This window comes from Zea mays, chromosome 6 (assembly GCF_902167145.1).
Source record: "Zea mays cultivar B73 chromosome 6, Zm-B73-REFERENCE-NAM-5.0, whole genome shotgun sequence".
Lineage (NCBI taxonomy): Eukaryota > Viridiplantae > Streptophyta > Magnoliopsida > Poales > Poaceae > Zea > Zea mays.
Window position 1 is genome coordinate 42,408,986 of NC_050101.1, and position 23,370 is coordinate 42,432,355.

The 23,370-nt window shown below is 47.0% G+C and overlaps 1 pseudogene across 2 annotated transcripts in view; it reads right to left on the bottom strand.

Annotated features, from left to right (window-relative positions):
• The window catches only part of LOC100280126 (adenosine 3-phospho 5-phosphosulfate transporter pseudogene), a 36,069-nt pseudogene extending 13,764 nt beyond the window's left edge, over window positions 1–22,305 (bottom strand). The window contains exons 1-10 of one of the 2 annotated variants that reach the window (NR_153855.1): window positions 22,092–22,305; window positions 21,659–21,772; window positions 21,478–21,570; window positions 20,730–20,828; window positions 19,401–19,480; window positions 18,785–18,897; window positions 18,512–18,600; window positions 2,772–2,858; window positions 2,608–2,676; window positions 2,098–2,509 (exon numbers count right to left, since the gene is read on the bottom strand). The product of NR_153855.1 is annotated as an adenosine 3-phospho 5-phosphosulfate transporter pseudogene, transcript variant 2 (transcript). Of the gene's footprint in view, window positions 1–2,097; window positions 2,510–2,607; window positions 2,677–2,771; window positions 2,859–18,511; window positions 18,601–18,784; window positions 18,898–19,400; window positions 19,481–20,729; window positions 20,829–21,334; window positions 21,401–21,477; window positions 21,571–21,658; window positions 21,773–22,091 lie in introns of those variants that run through there. The other variant, NR_153854.1, reaches the window with a different exon arrangement.
• Window positions 22,306–23,370: the final 1,065 nt, after the last annotated feature.

Here is a 23,370-nt window from a genome sequence, read left to right on the forward strand (position 1 = left end):
GAAGAATCTAATTTGGTGACTAATGTTCTCTCTTGTGAAGTGAAAGACTTCCTTTGCAAATACCTGGGTCTTTCTCTAACACCAAGAAAGCCAAGTAAGGCAGATTGGCAGGTGTTGATCGATAAGGTGGCTAGTAACCTTCCACATTGGAAAGCAACACTTATGGATAAGGCAGGAAGATTAGCTGTAGTAAAAGATATATTTTCTGCAATACCAATTCACCAAATGCTTGCTTTGGAGTTGCCTACATGGGTCATCAAAGCATCGACAAAAGAAGAGTCTATTTGCCCAAGTGTTTATTGGCATGGGATAAAATTACAAGACCCTTGCAGTTTGGTGGCCTCATACCTAACCTCCAAGTTATGGGCTGGTCCCCAAGGATTAGATGGCTTTGGCTGGAAAAAATGATGCTCATAGACCTTGGGCAGGGCTGCCAATTCCTGTTTCAAAAAAGGAAAAGGCTTTCTTCCATGTGGCAGTTGAGACCATAGTCACAAGAAACAGGGTCGATGCCGTATTCCGTTACCTGCAATCGGCGTCCCAAATCGTGGGTCGGGGTTACCATGGGTCATCGTCCCGAACGCTAGGGAATCGTTGTACCAATGCAGATGGGAACAACGACTCATGCTCGTTTGTAATAGAGGAGGATCATGCAGGTTGGAGCAGGGTGGCGCGGATTGGGGCAAGGCTACGCAGATGATGGCGGGGCGACATGTATGGTGCGCGAATGAGGATCCTCCTGTGGCCAGCAAGAGGTGGCGCTCTGGCTTCCTGCGTCGGCGCTCCTCCTACAGGTTGCAAAGGTCCTTGGTTGGGCGGTGGTGCTTCTGCCTCGTGAGCTCTATGGCTCCTATGTGGGTCTAGAGCAGAAGTATACGGTTTCATTGCTATAGTGGGTCGATATTGGGCTGGTGTTAGGTTTTGTTAAGTTGGTATTAAGCTAGGCCGCTGGGGCATAGCATATATGGTCCTTGGGATTTTGGAACACCACCCTCGACCCTTGGAATCGATCAGGGATCATCGACACATTAGACTTGGGTTCACGTACAAAACTCACGATTCACGTCCCATAAAGCCATAAAGGTATACCCCCTTGTACCATATTTTTTTCAAGTGTCGACCCATGACCTGTGACCCTGTTTCTCGACCCAATCGACCCGAGAACATTGTGACTATGGTTGAGACCTTGGTTGGCAATGGGGACAACAACACTTCGTTTTGGAAAGACAGCTGACTGGGAGAGCAATCCATACAAGTGTTAACTCCAAATCTCTCCAAAATAATTCCAACAAGAATCGGTAATAAAAGAACAATTGCTCAAGGCCTTATAGAAAGGAATTGGGTGAGGGATATTAGGGGCGTCCTCACAATCCAGATGATTCAAGAATATCTTCAGTTGTAGGAAATCCTAAATGACTTTGTGCTACAGCCCGAGGTTGAAGATCAACATCGATAGAGACTTGATCAATATGGAACATATTTAAGCCACTCAGCATATACGACATTTTTCCAGGGAGCAATCAATTTTGCTCCTTGGAAAATGGTTTGGAAAACCTGGGCACCCCCCCCCCCCCAAAATAAAGTTTTTTACGTGAATGGTGATAAAAAAATAAATATTGGACAGCTGATAGACTTGCAAAACGAGGTGTTCCCCACCCTTCGGCATGTCCTTTTTATGATCAGAAAGCTGAAACTATCCAACATGTTCTGCTTTCTTGTGTCTTTGATAGACAAGTGTGGGCTGCTGCCGTTCAGAAGTTGGGTCCCTTATCTTTGGTGCCACAGCCCACGGATGACTATTTTTCATTCTGGTGGAGCAGAACAATGAAGAAGATTCCTAAAGAAGAAAGGAAAGGAATGGATTCTATTATTATTCTTCTTGCTTAGAAGCTATGGAAGCTTAGAAATAGTTGCCTTTTTAATGGACTTCAACCTACAGTTAATTTGGCGCTACAGTTCATCTCCATAGAGTTTACTATGTGAAGTGCTGCAGGTGCCAGAGAGCTCATGGAGTTGTCTCTTGCGTGTTTAGAGCTGTAATAATGTAATCTCTAGTGTGGCAGGGTTTACCCCTGTTTTTTGTACTCTTTTCCTTCTCTTATTATTTTGACACTTAATTCTCTTGCGAGTTCGAGAAAAAAAACATAGCACAGCCTGGGATGGCTGAAAAATTGGTCTCTGGATAGTGGATACTAAACTAACATCAGGACTACCTTGGTTTTTTTCCACTAAAAAGGGAGATCACCTCCATCACCTCCAGGTCAGGAGCAGTTTACACAGCTACATCTGGAACCCATTTGTCCAGTTACCTCACCATGGCGCTATGGCGCCATTGATCTTCGTCCCGGTACCGCAACAAGTCCATTGTTTCCTAATGTTATCATGTCATCAATCGTCAACTACTGTTAGCAGGGTTCGGGCTAGAGCCATGCGGCAGGCTTGCCACTGCTGTCTTCTGCGGTTTACTCCTCAAGAAGCTCTTTGCGTATATAGCTCCGAAAACAATGGCCTGGCAACACGGAGCATTTGTTGTTTTTATTCATGGTTGAAATGGAAGCAGGTGATACTGTGAGGTGACTGGTGAGATGGAGGTAGATGATGACTTACTGCGCCAACCCACTGCATCCAGCTGAGAGGATGTGCAAACCAGATGCAGGACAGCAATATACTTACCAGCTACAACAATGTATAGATAGACAACTATTATCAGAAAAAAAGAGGTTGAATATTATGTATGCGAGAAATATCACACTGAGGATGCCCATATCCACCTGTCTAGTTGTCATTATGGTAGCAAATGTGAGAGCCCCAAATGTTCGAATGGTGTAGGATATAAAGAACTGACTAGCTGTTGCAACCTGGAATAGTACGTAATGTAAATCCCACAGAGAAAGGGTAAGATGCATACGTATTAAAACAAAAAATAGTAGCTTCACTTTGTAGGCACAGGAGAGGAAAACCAAAACATTTGACAACCCAAAAGAGTTATATTTCATAGATACCTTTTCCACTGCTGAAATTTTCACAATGTCTGCCTGTCTCCCTCCCTCCCTCCCCCTCTCTCTCTCTCACTATATATATATATATATATATATATATATATATATATATATATATATATATATATATATATCGTTTCTGTTTGTCATGCTAAACTCCGCCTATGTTGTCTCGGCAAATGTGGGTGCAACATAGCCTGGTCCCAAGTCCAGGTACAAGGAGGAGGGTTGCGTTAGGCGTGGCGAGCCAGCTATAAAAACTTAGCCAATCAAATGGAGATGAAACCCAATAGAAAACCGTTGGAGCGTAACCCTCTTAGCGACGCGCCATATCGAAACCCGGGTATGCTGTTAAATGGGCAACGGCCGGGCCGCCACCCCCTTGGTGGCGCTCCGTGTCGTGATCTGGATGCGGTGTCAAGTGAGTAAGGATTGGGTTGTCATGTACGGTCAACCGTATATCCGTAGGGGGAGGCGCGCGCGGGACATTCGCCACGCTGAGGAACGCGTCGACCACGCAGCAAGGGATCGCGCAGATCAGGAAAGGGCGCCAGTGATTGGCGGCTAGAAGGAAAGGGCTAGGAAGGAAACTAAGATTTGGTCAGGTTCTATAATCAAGGAGAGCTTCTCCATTTGCTCTGGCCGCAGGCCTTATAAATGGATTGTAACCGGACCTTTGAAGGCAAGCAATAATCTTCTTTCTACCTCTGTTAAGCCTGCGGTTGGGAGGCATAATCTCCGGTTGCCTCCCAACCGTAGACTTAACAGAGGTAGAAAGGTGAGAGATTATTGCTTGGCTTCAAAGGTCCGGTTACAATCCATTTATAAGGCCGACGGCCAGAGCAAATGGAGAAGCTTCCTTGATTATAGGACCTGACCAAATCTTAGTTTCCTTCCTAGCCCTTTCCTTCTAGCCGCCAATCACTGGCGCCCTTTCCTGATCTGCGCGATCCCTTGCTGCGCGGTCGGCGCGTTCCTCAGAGCGGCGAATGTCCCGCGCGCGCCTCCCCCTACGGATATACGGTTGACCGTACATGACATCTCTCCCGGCCTCGAAGGCCAGCTCGTCCTCGAGCTGAAAGTTGGGGAAAGCGGGCGCAGAAGTCGTCGAGGTCCTCCCACGTCGCGGACGCAGCCTGCTCATCTTGCCACTGGACCAGCACTTGACGGACGTCACGGGCCAACCGACCAGCAAGGATGCGACTAGGGGCGGACACCACCGCGCCATTGAGAGTTGCTGGCAGCACTGGTGGCTCTGCGGGCGGTGTGCCCACGAATTTCTTGAGGACACCCACGTGGAAGATGTCATGGAGCCTGGCGCCCGCAGGAAGCTGTAGCCCACTGTTGCCTCGTTGATGACTTCCTGGACGCGGTAGGGGCCAACGTAGCGGGGCTTTAGCTTCCCAGTAGGCGTTCGTGGCAGCGACGTTGCCGACCGTTGACGGAGACGGTGGAACGCCCAGTCGCCCACTTGGTAGACCACCTTTCGATGGTGCTGGTCATAGGCACGTTTTTGGAATCCTGGGCTTGCTGTAGTCGATAGCGGACGTCGTCGAGGAAGGCGGCTCGTTCCTCCATCTCTTGCGCCACTGCTACCACCCGCGTCTCGCCGGGTTCGTAGGAGCGGATGGAAGGCGGGTCACGGCCGTACACCACCCTGAACGGCGTCGCGTGGAGTGAAGATCGGTAGGCGGTGTTGTAAATGTACTCCGCCCAGGGAAGCCACCGAAGCCACTGTCGGGGGCGATCGCTGGTGAAGCATCGAAGGTACATGGCGATGACGCGGTTGGCGGCCTCTGACTGGCCGTCTGACTGTGGGTGGAAGGCGGAGGACATGTACAGCTTCGAGCCGGTGAGTGTCATCAGCTCTTTCCAGAATGACGAAGTGAAGACCGGGTCGCGGTCCGAGACGATGGTCTGCAGCACGCCATGAAGGCGAACCACCTCAGCGAAGAAAGCTTGCGCCACTGACTCCGTTGTGTAGGGGTGCGCCAGTGGGATGAAGTGGCAGTATTTGCTGAAGTGGTCGACGACGGTGAGGATGACCGTCTTGTCGTGCACCCGAGGCAACGCCTCGATGAAGTCGATGCCGATGTCTGACCACACTCCGGAGGGAATCGGGAGAGGCTGGAGGAGGCCGGTCGGACGTAGGTGGTCCGACTTGTATCTCTGGCACGTGTTGTAGGCCTGGATGAACTCCTGCACAATACGACGCATGGCCGCGAAATGGAAGTCGTGCCGAAGTCGATGCAGGGTACGGTGGACGCCCTCGTGGCCATCATTGTGTACCGCGGCCATGATCTCCTGCAGAAGGGGTGAGTCGACTGGTATGTAGAGGCAACCCTCCATGGCGACCATGCCGCCCACCATGGACCAGGGCGCCTTGCGCGTGCCTGCGCGAATCTCATCGTAGATGGCGACGAGGGCCGGGTTAGTGGCTTGGGCCTGACGTAGACGCTCGATGAAGTTGAAGTGGGGTGCTGTTACAGCCAGCAGCCCGCCCTCCTCGGTGTCCCGTTTGGACAGGGTGTCGGCGACGGTGTTCGTGGCGCCAGAGCGGTACTCAACCTCGAAGTCGAAGCCCAAGAGCTTGCCAACCCAGTGATGTTGAGGTATCGTGGCGAGCCGCTGGTCGAGGAGGTACTTGAGGCTAAAGTGATCAGTCTTGACGATGAAGTGTCGCCCCAACAGATAGGGCCGCCAGTGCCTGACCGCCTGGACCAAGTCGATGAGCTCGCGCTCGTCGGCTGCGAGCGCCCGATGTCTAGGCGCGACCGGTCGGCTGAAGAAGGCCACTAGGTGTCCTTCCTGGACAAGTACTGCGCCAAACCCGGACAACGACACGTCGCACTCGACAACGAATAACTTGGTGAAGTCTGGCATGGCGAGGACGGGGGCAGAGGTGACGGCAGCCTTGAGCGCCGTAAAGGCGACCTTCGTCGCGTCATCCTAGAGGAAGTCGTCCTTCTTGAGGAGGGTTGTGAGGGCAGCCATCGTGTCGTAGTTGTTCACAAATCGGCGGTAGTATCCTGCGAGGCCTAGGAAGCCCCGCATGGCCCGGACGGAGCGAGGTGGTGGCCAGTCGTGAATGGCCGCTACCTTGGCCGGGTCCATGGCCACGCCTGCTGCTGAGATGATGTGGCCGAGGTAGGCGACAGAGGGCGCGCCAAAAGAGCACTTAGAGCGCTTGAAGAAGAGCTGGTAGCGGCGTAGCTCGTCGAGGACCGTCCGGAGGTGGCGAACATGATCTGCCCATGTCTTGCTGTAAATTAGAATATCATCAAAAAATACCAGCACGAATCGGCGTAGGAACGACCGGAGCACGTTGTTCATCAGAGCTTGGAACGTGGCGGAGGCGTTGCAGAGCCCGAACGCCATCACCAGGAACTCGTACAAGCCGTCGTGGGTGCGGAACGCGGTCTTGTGTACATCTTCCGGCCGCATGCGCACCTGGTGATATCCCGACCTGAGATCAAGCTTGGTGAAGAACTTGGCGTCATGGAGCTCGTCGAGGAGTTCCTCCACCACCAGAATCGGAAACGCGTCCTTGACGGTGAGGGCGTTCAAGGCTCGATAGTCGACGCAGAAGCGCCATGACCCATCGGGCTTCTTGACCAAGAGGACAGGCGACGAGAACGAGGAGTCGCTGCGACGCACAATCCCCTGGTCAATCATGGTCGCACACTGCCGCTCCAGCTCATCCTTGTGGGCCGTCGGGTACCGGTAGGGGCGGTCGGCACCGGTTGCGCGTCCGGTTTAAGGAGAATGCGATGATCGTGGGTCCGCTTGGGGGGCAAGCCCGTAGGAGCCGCAAAGACCCCCCTCAAACGCGTCCAGGAGAGCCTCCCGTAGCGCGTCGCCCGCGGTCGTGGTGCGCACCGCCGGCCCTTTGTTGCCTGGAGCGCTTGCCCAGGTGGTGGAGCGACCCCTTCGTTGGAACGTCATGCGGCGAGCTGCGAGGTCCCACACAATTGGTCCCAGCGCGCCGAGCCAGCGGGTGCCGAGGACGACATCGTACCCAGCCAAGGGCATCACGAAGAGATCGGCCGGGAAGACTTCTCCGTCGACGTGGAGCGGCGCGTTGCGGAGGACGCCGGCTAAGGTGATCCGCTCGCCATTGGCCACCATTGTCGTGAGGCGTGGTCGACGTTGGATGGGGAGGCCGGAGCGATGCGCCGCTGTTGCGGAGATGAAGTTGTGGGTACTGCCCGAGTCTAGCAGCGCGACCAGAGACACCGGGCCGAGGGTGACGGCGATCTGCATCGTGTTGGCTGTTGCGACCCCAGCCACCGCCTGCAAGGAGAAACAGGGCGTATCTGCCCCGGTTGTCTCTGCCGTGTCTGCTGCGTCATCGACCTTCACGCCGTCGATGAAGAAAATCCACTTGCAGAAACGATTGTGGCCACGGGTATACTTCTCATTACAGTTAAAGCAGAGGCCCTGGCGGCGCCGATCCGCCATTTCCTCCATCGACAACCGCCTGTTGTTGCCTTCGCCGCGGCCCTGAGGTGCGCCCACCGGCGGCGCGGGGAGGGCAAGCTGCTACTGGGGCGCCGGAAGCGCCTGCTTTGGTGCCGGTAGTAGGCCTCGCGGTGCTGGCCGGGCCGGAGTCGGAGGCTGTCGATCGAGTTCCATTAACTCAACCTGACGCGCCAAACTCATGGCGGCCGCCAGCGTCTCCGGGTTGTGGATCCGCACCGCGTGACTGAGCGGCGGCAGGAGCCCCCCGGTGAAGAGTTGGACATGCTGGGACTCGTCCAGCCTTCCCGCTCGTGAGAGCAGCTCCTAGAACCGGTTGGAGTAGTCCTCAACGAATCCGGTGCGGCGGCACTCGGCGAGTTCGAACAACGACGCCGACCGAAGAGCAGGGCCGAACTGTAGGTGGAGCAACTCCTTGAAGCGACCCCACGGAGGCATCCCTTCGTCCTCCTAGAGTTGGATGAACCAATGTTGTGCGATGCCCTCGAGATTATACGAGGCCATCCACACCCTTTCTTCCCCCATGGTACGTTGTTGGCGAAAGTATGATTCACACCGGTTGACGAAGAGGAGAGGATCTGACTTGCCATCGTACCGTGGGAAGTCCAATTTCTGGAACTTTGGTGGACGATCAAGGTCGCGGGGAGCGTCGGTGCGGCCGCCGCTGGACGACGATGCGTCGGACTTCTCCTTCAGCCCGGCTATGTCGGCTTGCATGTCCTTCATCATCTGGATCACGTCGGCAAGGGTGGGCTCGGCCATGGTGGTGGTTGCGGGTGGCGAAGTGGGTGACGGTGGAGCGGCTGTTGGCGGCAGAGCGTTGGTGGTGGGGGGCACGGTGGACCGGGAGTGGTCGAGCGAGAAGCGCCTGACTCGGGATACCAAGCTATCAAGGGTTGTGTACCCTTGACTCGCCGAACCGCGGCTACGCAGCTCGTAGCCGTCAGCCGTCTTCTCCGGTGGGGATTATGCCTCCCAACCGCAGGCTTAACAAAGGTAGAAAGGTGAGAGACAACTGATTATTGCTTGCCTTCAAGGGTCCGGTTACAATCCATTTATAAGGCCGGCGGCCAGAGCAAATGGAGAAGCTCTCCTTGATTATAGGACCTGGCCAAATCTTAGTTTCCTTCCTAGCCCTTTCCTTCTAACCGCCAATCACTGGCGCCCTTTCCTGATCTGCGCGATCCCTTGCTACGTGGTCGGCGCGTTCCTCAGCGCGGCGAATGTCCCGCGCGCGCCTCCCCCTACGGATATACGGTTGACCGTACATGACAGATAGCCAACACTTTCTTCAGAAAGAGAGATTCTCGTTTGGTGACTTTTAGCAGCGGTCATCGTTCGAGCCAGATCGACTTCGTTCTCACAAGGAGAGAAGATAAACAAGCATGTTTGGATCGTAAGGTGATACCTGCAGAGAGTGCTGTGTCCCAACATATAAGGATTGTAAGAAGCTTTAAAGTTGATGAAAGGGGGCAAGGCGATGGGCCCAGATGGTATCCCAATAGAGGTGTGGAAATGCATTGGAGATAGTGCTATCGTTTAGCTAACCAAGTTGTTCAACCATATTTTTCGATCAAACAGGATGTCCGATGAGAGGAGTACATTAGTACCAATCTTCAAGAACAAGGGAGATATTCAAAGTTGTACCAACTATCGAGGGATTAAGCTCATGAGCCACACTATGAAGCTATGGGAGAGAGTTATTGACCATCGCCTGAGAGGAATGACGCATATCACCATGAACCAATTTGGATTCATGCTTGGAAGGTCAACCATGGAAGCAATTTTCTTAATAAGACAGGTCATGGAGCGATATAAGGAGTAGAAGGATTTGCACATGGTTTTTATCGACTTGGAAATGACTATGATAAAATACCTAGGAATCTCATATGGTGGGCATTGGATAAGCATAAAGTCCTAACAAAATATGTTACGCTCATCAAAGACATGTATGACAAGGTTGTGACTAGCGTCCGAACAACTGATGGTGATACAAATGTTTTCCCGATTAACATAGGACTACATCAAGGTTCAGCTTTGAGCCCTTATCTATTTGCCTTAGTGATAGATGAGGTCACGAGGGATATACAAGGAGATATCCCTTTGTGTATGTTTTTCGCTGACGATGTAGTTTTAATAGATGGAAGTCGGGAAGGAGTAAATAGAAAGCTAGAGTTATGGCATCATACCCTAGAGTCAAAAGGATTTAGAATTAGCAGAACCAAAACTGAGTATATGAGATGTGACTTTGGTACTACAATTAGTGAGGATGAAGATGTAAACTTGGGAGGCCAGGTAGTACCAAAGGACACCTTCTGCTATTTGGGATCGATGCTAAAGAGAGATAATGATATTGATGTAATACTCAAATTTGTATACACAGAATAGAGAGTGAATTCCTCATTTTATGTGTCTTATTTGCATCATAAAAAGAGCACCCATATAATTGAGAGTGATTAATTAAAACCAATGATTCTAAAATGAACTAAAATGCATCATGTTGGAGTTTTACATGTTTGTGCATTAAATAAAAATAATAAGGATAATAAGATAATAAATGCTAGAAGTTAAACCAAACCCTAAATTAAAATTAGGGTTTTATAAAATGGGAAGGAGAGAAATGATATAAAATGTATATATCATGTCTAAATTATATCTCTAAAATTGTAAGTTAACCTCACACAAATAAATGAGAAGGAATTTGGCACAAATACGAATTTAAATTCGAATTCAAACTAAACCGTAGAAATGAAGAAAATAGAAAGAAAAAAAAAGATAAAAGAAAAAGAAAAGGAGAACTTACCGGGCTGCAGATCCCCCATTTGGCCCACCAGGGCATTCATCCTGTGCGGCCCAGCTCAATCCCGCACCCAACTCCTCCTTTCACTAACCGGTGGGGCCCGCATGTCAGCCGCTGGCTTCCACACGCGCGCATTGCCTCTGTTCGCGTTAACTCGCTGCCAGGTGGGTCCGCTGGATCCGACTCCGTCTTCCCCGAGCAACCTGGCGCAACAGCTCTGCCGAGCCTGGTGGATCGCGCCCGCCAAAATCGCGGGTCCGGCGACCACAACCTCTTCCCCGACTCGTCCGCGTGGAGTATAAATGCCTTCCAGGGACTCAATCGCCGCGTATTACTCCGTCCCCTAGCTATTCCCGTGAACCGAGTGAGGGAGTGTGTGCTGAGTGTCGCCGCCACCAGGGGGGATTCGCGGCCTGGTCGTCGATTCGGCCTCGGGTAGCGGTCGCGGATCTTTGCAGTGGAACGCTGATGCGCATGATCCCATTGGCTGACCCGATTGGCGACTGCTTTGCGACGAATTGCTCGCCGCCGTGCCAACTTTGGGCAGATTCCGCCCCGTGCCGTGGTCGGCTCCCCCGCCGTGACCATCTGTCGTGAGGTACCTTCTACATGATCACATTGTCCTCAATTTCGTTTTGCGCGCAAACGTACTCGCATTGATAGTCGGGATTGGTCGCATTCGGGTGGCCGGCGAAGAGCTCCGCCGTGCGGTGGCGCCTCTGCGCGGCTCCATCGAGAGCTTGGGGGAGATTCCTCTGGCGTTGGATCTTAATTCAGCGGCTGGGATTAGATGAGTGTACCCCCTTCGCGAGATCGAATGTGGGCCGTTTGATGAGATCGTGTGGTCCCGGTGGAAGACCGATTCATTAAATCCGGTCCATACATCCTTGATCTCACGGTAGTCGTGTATACCGGTTCACATAGGTTTGGGATCTAATCCTGACCGTCCGGTGGTGATCCAGTGGCCAGAAATCTACCATACCCTTTCACTGTGGCGACTTTGCATAAGAGCCCTCCTAAAATTAGGAAACCAACCCGCAGTCCGTCCTGTGGTTGCCTGTGTCTCAGAAACTTTTACCCAGGCGCCCCTGCTCTTTCTGGTATTTGAGGCCTAGTCCAGAGAACAGAAAAACCAGAGAAATGAATTTATAAATAGATTTTTAATATTAATTAATGGCAGAAACTTGTTTAATTCACAGAAAATGCATATGAACTCCAAATTGACCCATTCCAGTTCCTAAATTTTTATAATATTATTGCCTAACCATTAGTGCCTCTGTTTTAACATGAAAGATGATTTAAAATTTATCTAGCACTTAATCTTGTATTAAGCACATAAAACATTAGAAAATCCATAACTTAAAATATATAACTCCAAATTTAATGATTCCAGTTCCTGTAATCATATTTTAATGTCTAGTTTATTACTGTACATTTTATTTACATGTTTGATGTAATGTTAATTTTGCATATACCATGTTTGTTTGTATTGCTACGACTAGCGTGAGGTCACGAGTCATCTGAAGATCATCCTGGTACCTGGAATCTCAAGTCCCAGGCAAGTTGTGCCCTTGATCACTTCTTTTACCCACTCATGTTCTAATTAATCATAATGATCTGCATAGGTTAATTTTGATGGGACCCAATAGGTTACCCTAGTTTGATTATCTTTATACCTTGTTTACCACTGAACTTTTTGGGGTAGTACTTGCTAGTGCTTTTATGTGGTTTTGGGTATGAAGATACATTATTCATGATCACACTGTTATTATCTGTTCATTATTACTGTTCATGATAAGATCATTATGTTAATTGGAACATGGAGAACCACCCGGGAAAACAGTGCTACCACAAGGGTTTAATGGGACGCCCTTGGCCGATTAATTAGGAAAGCTAGTGGAAGACTACCTTACCCGAAAGGGGCAAGGGCAGTAGGGGAGTGGTCAGTGTAGGGAGGCCCTCGGGAGGATTTTGCTGCGATGGCGGTCCTGCAAGGGATTCCTGCATTGGAGCTTCCTATAAACTGTAGCGGGTTTTCTGAAGCTAGTGGAACTTTGTAAAGGCCTCGTAGTGTTACCCTGCCTCGCCTCCTCGGTAGAGGTGTATGGGAAGTCGCGATCCCTTGGCAGATGGGTAACATGACTTGTGGGTAAAGATGCGCAACCTCTGCAGAGTGTAAAACTGGTATACTAGCCGTGCTCACGGTCATGAGCAGCTCGGACCCTCACATGATTAAATTATGGAACTTAAATTCAATTTGTCATATGCATTGCATCGCAGGTGATGATGTTACTTTTGTTCTACTACTTAATTGGGTTGGTATTTACTTATACTTAGTAACTGCTAATAAAATTTTGACCAACTTTAAAAGCGATGCTCGGCTCTAACCATCCTCTTTGGTAAGCCTTACACTTCACGTGAGCTCCCACCTTTGGCGAGTTCATGCACATTATTCCCCACAACTTGTTGAGCGATGAACGTATGTGAGCTCACTCTTGCTGTCTCACACCCCCCCCACAGGTCAAGAACAGGTACCGCAAGATGAGGCGCATGGAGGATGCTGCGATGAGTTCGTGAGAGATCTAGGCCGTCGTCTCCCAGTCAACTTTGGGTTGCTGGACCGTTGTCTCCTTATAATGTAATTATCTATTTTGTACAGAACTCTTATTATATAGTAAAGATGTGACATTCGATCCTGTGCCATGATTCATCATATGTGTGAGACTTGGTCCCAGCACACCTGGTGATTATGTTCGCGTCCGGGTTTTGGACCCCTAAAATCCGGGTGTGACAGAAGTGGTATCAGAGGAATGTTGACTGTAGGACGAAACCTAGATAGAACTGGACAATCATTGTCTACTTACCTTTGCTACTCTGATTCTTTCTAAACTTTTCTTAATCTTATCTCATCTATTTCCGCTCTACTCTGATTATTCTTACCTTTTCTTTCTAAAGACAAATGTGGATTTCACACTTTGAAATCCTGTGCCTAAAGTGACTTTTAGGAATAGGAGACCTAATCTTAGGAACAAAAACAAAACTATTTTTTTTTTTGATATCTCTGAACTTGAATGTTTGTTCTTATGATACTTGTCTGATTTAGATCTTTGATTGAGTGTAATGAGTTGTGGAGTAATGTCCACAATTACATCTGTATATGCATATAGCAAAAAAAAAGGTTGATAAAATAACTAGCCAACTTAGAATATCCCCCACAAAAATATATCAAGTCTAATAGATCCATCTCATCTTAAAAGATACTCTCTTATCTCAATAGACTCATCTTATCTGGAAAAGATTTTATCCCATCCTAATAGGTCTAACTGATCTCAAAAGATTCTATCTTATCTTTATGGATCCATCTTATCCTAATAAGCATACTTATCCACCCTAGTTTAAACAACCATGATCTAATGCAAAGTAATTAGATATTATCTAGTCTAATCTAGTCATACCAATCTAATCTAGATCCCATCCAATCTAATATGGTCTAATCTAAAGTGAGTTACTTAACGGACTAGTTAATACTAGTGAAATGGATTAGACCCTGCGGGCCATGTTTTAACTTAAATTAATACATCAAACCAAACCACCCATGAACAAATAACTTACCAGCATATTCATGGTGACCATCCCTCCCATCCTAGATGTTGCCATAATACACTTATCTTATGCCACCAGCCTGTTAACCATATTATCCTAACTACATGTCCCTAATTTGGATAACAACTTCAAGAACGAAGATCGAAGATGATCAACCTCATCAAGAAAGGATAAGCACCAACTCAAGTCTTCAAGGATCAAGCAGGATCACCAAGATGAGTCAAGATCCACAATCTAGGATGGAGTCCTTCCTTACCCTATCCAAACCTATCCATGCTTTGGATACATCTTTTATCCTACATAATAAAGTAGCTATATATATACCCATGCTTTCCTAATCACATGATAATTTGTGATATTAAAAAAAACAAATCTTTTGGTATTAAAACCAACTAGAAACTAAAGCATAGACTACAAACCAAACTTGTTGGATCCCCTTTCTTCCTAAATCTCGAGGACGAGATTATTTTTAAGGGGGGTAGGATTTGTAATACTCAAATTTGTATACACAGAATAGAGAGTGAATTCCTCATTTTATGTGTCTTATTTGCATCATAAAAAGAGCACCCATATAATTGAGAGATTAATTAAAACCAATGATTCTAAAATGAACTAAAATGCATCATGTTGGAGTTTTACATGTTTGTGCATTAAATAAAAATAATAAGGATAATAAGATAATAAATGCTAGAAGTTAAACCAAACCCTAAATTAAAATTAGGGTTTTATAAAATGGGAAGGAGAGAAATGATATAAAATGTATATATCATGTCTAAATTATATCTCTAAAATTGTAAGTTAACCTCACACAAATAAATGAGAAGGAATTTGGCACAAATACGAATTTAAATTCGAATTCAAACTAAACCGTAGAAATGAAGAAAATAGAAAGAAAAAAAAAGATAAAAGAAAAAGAAAAGGAGAACTTACCGGGCTGCAGATCCCCCATTTGGCCCACCAGGGCATTCATCCCGTGCGGCCCAGCTCAATCCCGCACCCAACTCCTCCTTTCACTAACCGGTGGGGCCCGCATGTCAGCCGCTGGCTTCCACACGCGCGCATTGCCTCTGTTCGCGTTAACTCGCCGCCAGGTGGGTCCGTTGGATCCGACTCCGTCTTCCCCGAGCAACCTGGCGCAACAGCTCTGCCGAGCCTGGTGGATCGCGCCCGCCAAAATCGCGGGTCCGGCGACCACAACCTCTTCCCCGACTCGTCCGCGTGGAGTATAAATGCCTTCCAGGGACTCAATCGCCGCGTATTACTCCGTCCCCTAGCTATTCCCGTGAACCGAGTGAGGGAGAGTGTGCTGAGTGCCGCCGCCACCAGGGGGGATTCGCGGCCTGGTCGTCGATTCGGCCTCGGGTAGCGGTCGCGGATCTTTGCAGTGGAACGCTGATGCGCATGATCCCATTGGCTGACCCGATTGGCGACTGCTTTGTGACGAATTGCTCGCCGCCGTGCCAACTTTGGGCAGATTCCGCCCCGTGCCGTGGTCGGCTCCCCCGCCGTGACCATCTGTCGTGAGGTACCTTCTACATGATCACATTGTCCTCAATTTCGTTTTGCGCGCAAACGTACTCGCATTGATAGTCGGGATTGGTCGCATTCGGGTGGCCGGCGAAGAGCTCCGCCGTGCGGTGGCGCCTCTGCGCGGCTCCATCGGGAGGTTGGGGGAGATTCCTCTGGCGTTGGATCTTAATTCTGCGGCTGGGATTAGATGAGTGTACCCCCTTCGCGAGATCGAATGTGGGCCGTTTGATGAGATCGTGTGGTCCCGGTGGAAGACCGATTCATTAAATCCGGTCCATACATCCTTGATCTCACGGTAGTCGTGTATACCGGTTCACATAGGTTTGGGATCTAATCCTGACCGTCCGGTGGTGATCCAGTGGCCAGAAATCTACCATACCCTTTCACTGTGGCGACTTTGCATAAGAGCCCTCCTAAAATTAGGAAACCAACCCGCAGTCCGTCCTTAGTTGCCTGTGTCTCAGAAACTTTTACCCAGGCGCCCCTGCTCTTTCTGGTATTTGAGGCCTAGTCCAGAGAACAGAAAAACCAGAGAAATGAATTTATAAATAGATTTTTAATATTAATTAATGGCAGAAACTTGTTTAATTCACAGAAAATGCATATGAACTCCAAATTGACCCATTCCAGTTCCTAAATTTTTATAATATTATTGCCTAACCATTAGTGCCTCTGTTTTAACATGAAAGATGATTTAAAATTTATCTAGCACTTAATCTTGTATTAAGCACATAAAACATTAGAAAATCCATAACTTAAAATATATAACTCCAAATTTAATGATTCCAGTTCCTGTAATCATATTTTAATGTCTAGTTTATTACTGTACATTTTATTTACATGTTTGATGTAATGTTAATTTTGCATATACCATGTTTGTTTGTATTGCTACGACTAGCGTGAGGTCACGAGTCATCTGAAGATCATCCTGGTACCTGGAATCTCAAGTCCCAGGCAAGTTGTGCCCTTGATCACTTCTTTTACCCACTCATGTTCTAATTAATCATAATGATCTGCATAGGTTAATTTTGATGGGACCCAATAGGTTACCCTAGTTTGATTATCTTTATACCTTGTTTACCACTGAACTTTTTGGGGTAGTACTTGCTAGTGCTTTTATGTGGTTTTGGGTATGAAGATACATTATTCATGATCACACTGTTATTATCTGTTCATTATTACTGTTCATGATAAGATCATTATGTTAATTGGAACATGGAGAACCACCCGGGAAAACAGTGCTACCACAAGGGTTTAATGGGACGCCCTTGGCCGATTAATTAGGAAAGCTAGTGGAAGACTACCTTACCCGAAAGGGGCAAGGGCAGTAGGGGAGTGGTCAGTGTAGGGAGGCCCTCGGGAGGATTTTGCTGCGATGGCGGTCCTGCAAGGGATTCCTGCATTGGAGCTTCCTATAAACTGTAGCGGGTTTTCTGAAGCTAGTGGAACTTTGTAAAGGCCTCGTAGTGTTACCCTGCCTCGCCTCCTCGGTAGAGGTGTATGGGAAGTCGCGATCCCTTGGCAGATGGGTAACATGACTTGTGGGTAAAGATGCGCAACCTCTGCAGAGTGTAAAACTGGTATACTAGCCGTGCTCACGGTCATGAGCAGCTCGGACCCTCACATGATTAAATTATGGAACTTAAATTCAATTTGTCATATGCATTGCATCGCAGGTGATGATGTTACTTTTGTTCTACTACTTAATTGGGTTGGTATTTACTTATACTTAGTAACTGCTAATAAAATTTTGACCAACTTTAAAAGCGATGCTCGGCTCTAACCATCCTCTTTGGTAAGCCTTACACTTCACGTGAGCTCCCACCTTTGGCGAGTTCATGCACATTATTCCCCACAACTTGTTGAGCGATGAACGTATGTGAGCTCACTCTTGCTGTCTCACACCCCCCCCCACAGGTCAAGAACAGGTACCGCAAGATGAGGCGCATGGAGGATGCTGCGATGAGTTCGTGAGAGATCTAGGCCGTCGTCTCCCAGTCAACTTTGGGTTGCTGGACCGTTGTCTCCTTATAATGTAATTATCTATTTTGTACAGAACTCTTATTATATAGTAAAGATGTGACATTCGATCCTGTGCCATGATTCATCATATGTGTGAGACTTGGTCCCAGCACACCTGGTGATTATGTTCGCGCCCGGGTTTTGGACCCCTAAAATCCGGGTGTGACAATTGATGAAGATGTTAGCCGTAGGATCAAAGCGGGGTGGATAAAATGGCGTCAAGCATCGAAAGTCCTATGCGACAAGAGAGTGCCACATAAGTTGAAAGGCAAGTTCTACAAAACGGCGATTAGGTCTGCTATGTTATATGGGGCTGAGTGCTGGCCTACTAAGAGACGACATATCCAACAACTAAGTGTCGCAGAGATGTGTATGTTGCGTTGGATATGCGGGCACACAAGATTGGACCTAGTGAGAAACGATGACATACACGATCGGCTAGGAGTAGCGGCAATTGAAGAAAAGCTTATTCAACACCAGTTGAGATGGTTTGGGCATGTCCACCGAAGACCCCCAGAGGCACCGGTGCACAAAGGCATCATAAGACGAGTCAATAATGTGAAGAGAGCTAGAGGACAACCAAACTTGACATAGGAGGAAGCAATTAAAAGAGACTTGAAGGAATGGAACATCCCAATGGAGTGTTTGGATAGAAGTGTTGGGAAAGAAGTTATCCACGTGCTTGAACCTAGGAGGAAGCAATTAAAAGGGACTTAAAGGAATGGAATATCCCAATGGAGTTGTGTTTGGATAGAAGTGCTTGGAAAGAAGCTATCCACGTGCCCGAACCGTGATTAGGCCTTTTCCCTTTTAGTGCTCTCAAAAGCTTTTTCTCCTCCCCTTTCTCTCTCTTTCTCTTTTGGTGACATCTTGTTGGGTTTCAAATCTAACCTACCTCAACTTGCTTGGGACTAAAAGGCTATGATGATGTTGATGTTGATGTCTGTTTGTCATACTAACCCTGCATCGAACACTTGCATCTACACGCAAGTGATTTTGCTTTACATTCTGAGCCGACACATTCTGAAACAAGGAGCAAGCAATAGTGCATATTAAAAGATGAGGAGGTAAGTCTTACGCTGGACAGGATTAGAACATCAGAGAAGCAATCTGGGTGATGAAACATAAAATCCACAGCTGGAATCAGATGATTCTGGAGAATCAGCCCTGTAAAAGGAAAAAATAACAGAGATGTAAAAGCACAATCATCACAACTGTTAATAATGTTGATATAGTGTAGCAAAAAACTGAATTAGTGGAAGTCCAGAACTACAAATCAAATTTCAGCACATTGGGCCCAGTACAAAATTAAGTCAAACTTTGGTTGTAGCACATAGATCATAATTCATACCACTTAAACTAAGAAGACAAGAGCACACTGTCGTGTAGAATATTTGGTTGTGTATTTCCATGTCATACCCTTTGAAGAGTTTATCTTGGAACGTGCTTGTGAACCCATCAAAACTGGACATCCAGAACACAAGAAGATGGGGTCAGATTTTGTAGTTTTTGCAGTGTCAAACATGACTGAAACAATGTAACAAACCTGTGAGTTTATCGGCCACTAGTTGTCTGTATGATCTACACATATACGAATAGTAGTGCAAGCCCTTATTGGGAAATTTTCAAGTATTTTACTACCAATCATACGGTAGAAAGCTTCTGAAATTAACTCAGGTATTTCTATCTTTTCTGTAGCCATTTTTCTAAAGCTTCATACAAATATACAATCATACCTACACATGTATTAGTGTCAGATAAAGAGTATAGCTCTAGAATCACAACATCACTTAATCCATCTGGAATAATTCAGCAACGATAATGGAAAATTAAATAGGTTTCCAGGAATTGTAAAGATGCACAAATCTGAGTTATTACAGAATTTCATGAGGTGCATCAGCCATCAGGACTCACGAATGTTATTTGTTGTTTTCTTTGGCATGGAAAGAAGTAGCAGAGAGTCGTACCCAAGATAACCAAACATGAGTGAAACACCCCAAATAGTGCTTTCTCTGCCTTTATTAAATGGGCTCACATCCATCATTGCCTGCATGAATGAAGGACAGAAGGAAAATGAATAGCTTCAGAAATACCCAACTATTTTGGCAAAAGAATAGGTGTATACCAAGTATATAAATGTATATGTTATCTTGAGACAAATCTTGTTCTTCTGAGTTAGAATTTAGCCTAACACAAGCCTAAGCGAACTGCCCCAATGGCCAATACCCTCCCCGTGTCCCACTTGAACCAGCAGCCCACAGGACACAGGCCACCCACCAGCACGCAGTGTGCCTCTCTCGTATCTCTAGCAATACACAATCATAATGGCAGCGGCTCTGTCCCTCTTCCCCATCTCCCCAGTCCCCACATTCATTTGAGCCAAACACTAGGTCTGTCCACAACACATGAGGTGTGAGGCTATGAGCCGCAATTCAGCAAATCCATACGCCCAGCAGGATGTGCATGGCCACAACACAGTGAGAAAAATGCACAGGTGTTCCTTTGCCTTTGTGGACTCGTGGCTTGCACGATTTGCTGATTGCCCTATGACTCATTATCTCATCAGATGACTCGGACTTCAGGTCAGCATCTGGGGTTCCTTCAATCCTTCTCAATTTGCTATGCTGGTTAAGTGAAGGAAAATCTAGCTGATTAGCCTCTTGTTGGCTGCTACTTGAAGCACAGTAACAATGTGGATTCCTCGTTGTCGGGGAGTGGCTGAGGAACCTACATATGCTCATGTGGAAATACTTTAATCAACCAATATGTTTTTGGAAGATAAAACCATATCTCCATCATGTACTAGTTAAGCCCTAGCATTTGTGCTATACTTGGGGTGTGTTTGGTTTCACTTTTGGCTTTAGCTTTTGCCACCTAAAAGCCAAACCAAGGATCTAGATCTAGGAAGCAACTTTTTCTAAAAGCCGACTTTCTCACAGTGTAAAATTGAAAGCAACTCTGGACCTGCTTTTAACGGCTTTCGAATGGAACTATGAAAATATATATGGAATAACTTTCAGTGGCTTTTAGTTGTTTCCACCAAATGGTTTTTAGCTTTTTAACAACTCACAGTCATAGCAGTTTTTTTCACAGTCACAGCCTACAACAGCTTTTTTCACAGCCACCGTCCAACCAAACATACCCTTGTTCTACTTAAAATGTAATGCAAGATCAATACTAATTGAAAAAGCTATATGCACTCTAGTTCTTTTTCTATAGTAGTAGACGATTCTTAGGATGATGCAAACACATGATACTCAATAATGAAGAGGAGAGAGTTGGAAATGTAAAATTACCGGATATAGAATGAACAATGCGCAGCCCAGAGTCACGATGACAGCAAAGAAGTAATCTTTTCCACCATACTTCTTTCTCATTATTATTGTGCCCCAGATCTACCAATCAATAAAAAAAAGATAACATCTATAAGACGACACTGATCTTGATTATCAAGGAAATAAATTTAAACATGTAATATGCACATTACTGGGACCACCAGATTCATGTCGACATGCCGTACAATAATTCTCACATACATCTTACCAAACATTATCCCTTTATGTATTTAGAATCTGATCCAAAGACATCAGTTCCGGTGACTATTGGCACCGAACTAGAATATACACAGACATAGAGTGTAATTGCTTCAATCAATCATCAGCATTACTTAAATGAGCAGCACTAAATCAGATGCAATCGTCCTCGCATAGTCACATGCATATTATATAAAAAATACTACACATATTATTTTAACATCTGACAGTGTAATTGCTTCGATCAACAGCCAATGCTCAACCAAGAACCATTATAACATGAACGACACAGATGCTTCCGTGGCAGGCTAGAAAAGAGTGGAAAAAGATGGTTTGAACACTGGTTGCTGCATAGCAGAAAAGATTACCATGACAGGTATCATCTTGGCACATTTAGCAAGTGTTTGGACAGGGAAGCTGACATACTTGAGGGCCTGGAAAAAGGTACTTTACATAGTAACACGAAACAACACAATGGCAGAAGAACCAAAAGGGCAGAGACCAGTCCAACCTCATACTGGCAGGTTGTGGTCAGTATGTTTGATATGGAGACAACGCCATATTTGTGTAGAGGAGCCACAGGGTCCAAGGATTTCTTACTTGCCTGCACAGGATTACAAATAAAGAGATCAACAGGCCCGCAGATCCAGACGAGTCGGAGAGGGTAACCTGAACAGGGGTCACCATCGTACCAGTAACACCATTGCAGACACCATGGATGTGGTGATACGGTTGCAGAAAACAAGGAATAGCGAGTATCTGAAGAACTCCTTGTCCGCTCCGTACGGAACCCTCATGATCTTCTCCTGTACAGCATCATCGACACGAGAACACGATGTAGTAAGTAGACTCGAGTCGTCAGCACACGCAGTGTGGAGAAGGAACCAGAATGTATCGAGGCGCTTGATACGGAATGCGAAATTCGCGAGAAAGCTGATCACCAGAATCCGCAGCGCCCCCGTGGAATCGGCCGGAGCACTATAAGAGACGGCACGCAGCGATCCCACCTCGTGGATGCCATGTCCAATGGCGTGTGCGGAGGATTCGGGCCGGAATGAGTGTAGGTATAGGACAGCGAGGGGGGAAGTGGCGAAGAAGGATGGTGGCAATGGCAACCCAACCCACCTGCAGGACGCCGTAGACGAGGAGGGTGCTCATGATGCCGAGGACGGCGAAACCGCAGCGAGCCGCCCAGCGGCGGCGGTCGTCCTTGCCCTTGTCCCTCTCCCTGTCCGCCGCCGCGTCCGCCATGGCCCCTCCCGTCCCCGCTCTCCTCCGCTGTCGCTGTCGCCGCCGCACTAAACAGACCAACCCAAACGGAACGAAACTGAACGCCTTTGTTGCAGCGACGGGCCCGGTCGGTGGTGGATGGGGCGCACGCGCGGCCGGTGGGGTTCGCCGAGGAGTGCAGGCGTGCACAAGACACAGGGCCAGTTTGGTGTATACTTGCCAAAAGTTGTCGCACAATTTCTGTCACACTTGTCGTCTAATATTACTAGACCCTCAAATTATAAGGGGGTGTTTGGTTACTTTAGTCACTCAACTAAATTTTAGGGACTAAACTTTAGTCCCTAAAATTTCTATTTGGGATGCCTCGTTTAGGCATACCATTTGGTAGTTTAGGGACTAAAAGTGACTAAACTTTAATCACTAAAATTTAGGAGGTGGAAACCAAACACCCCCTAAGTAGCATGTCTAAGTAAGGCCCTGTTTGGTTCCTTTAGTCACTAGACTAAATTTTAGTGACTAAAGTTTAGTCGCTAAAGTACTCTGTTTAGTTCCAGTGACTAAACCGGACTAAAGAGCATTAATTGCTGTGAATAATGACTGTTTTACCCCTATTAATTAATGGATGTTTGCTATAAGAAGGATGTGGAGAGGACAAATAAGGTAAAATACTACTTTAGTCCCTTTTAGTCACCCCTTGGTGACTAAAGAACTAAAATTTAGTCATCCCACTTTAGTCACCATGTTTGCTTATTTAGGGACTAAAAGTGACTAAACTTTAGTCACTAAACTTTAGTCACCCATAACCAAACGGGGCCTAAGTCACTGTTTAGTTATTGACTAAAGTTTAGTCGCTAAAGTATCATGTTTGGTTACAGTGACTAAATCAGACTAAAGAACATTAATTACGGTGAACAATGACTATATTACTTCTATTAATTAGTGAATGTTTGGTACAATAAGAAATTGAAAAGGTCAAATAAGGTAAAAATCATACTTTAATCTCTTTTAGTTATTCCCTCGGTGACCAAAAAACTAAAGTTTAGTCACCTCACTTTAATAATCATATTTGCTTTTCTAGGACTAAAAGTGGCTAAACTTTAATTACCTCAAATCAAACGGGGCCTAAAATCGACCACACTTTCACAAACTTTATCGAGTGGGCATACATATAAAA